Below are 799 nucleotides of genomic sequence, written 5' to 3' on the forward strand. Positions count from 1 at the left end.
ATGTGGGTTGGTCCCTGCTGATACTCTGCTTGGTACACAATGAACCATCTCAGAAACAGGAAGGGGAGAGTGCATAGTCATGAAGAAAGAAGAGGTAGGAATGGAGCAGATCCTTTGGACCCAGAAATTCCTGAGGTAAGTCCTGTGAATCTAGGAGTCAGAGCTGTGAGACCAGAGAAGCAGAGGCGGCACCACCAATCTCATGAGACAGAGCAGTGAACTTCTTAGCCTTCAAAGCAAGAGAAGCTAAGTGACTTTGGGAAAGTGGTTCAAGTGTGGAATAGGATGATGCCCCTTCGGCACTTCACTCTGAGGACAGAGAGCTGACCCATGTGTGTTGACCCATGGCGCTAGTGCTGAGCGTCTCAAGCTGAGACCTGAAGTGGAATGGCATATCCTTTGGGCATTTATTGCCAGTGGTAAAGGAGCATTCAAATGATGAGGGCAGAGGCCAATGGGTAATGTGACTGCCAGGTCAAGGACTACCACAAGGTGTGCCTGCAGCTGGGAAAGGACAGTCCTGGTGGGAAGAACTCTATGCCGAGCATTTCTGATCCTGAATTGGATTCTGTTAACTTCCCCAATAAAACACACCGTCATGAATATGGTCTATGAGTTTCGTGTGGTCATTGCAATGAATCATAGAACCCAACAGAGAAACAGAATATCTTGCAAGGAGGGATGGTGCGTGTCAGAATTGGTAAGGAAGGTTGGAGGAGGGAGGCATGCCTGATCTCTGCCTCTTAGGAATGGACCTTGGGTTGATGAGGTTGATTATCCTCCCCGCTGTGAAGTCAGA

The sequence above is a fragment of the Tenrec ecaudatus genome, chromosome 7 (genome assembly GCF_050624435.1).
Source record: "Tenrec ecaudatus isolate mTenEca1 chromosome 7, mTenEca1.hap1, whole genome shotgun sequence".
Taxonomy (NCBI): Eukaryota; Metazoa; Chordata; class Mammalia; order Afrosoricida; family Tenrecidae; genus Tenrec; species Tenrec ecaudatus.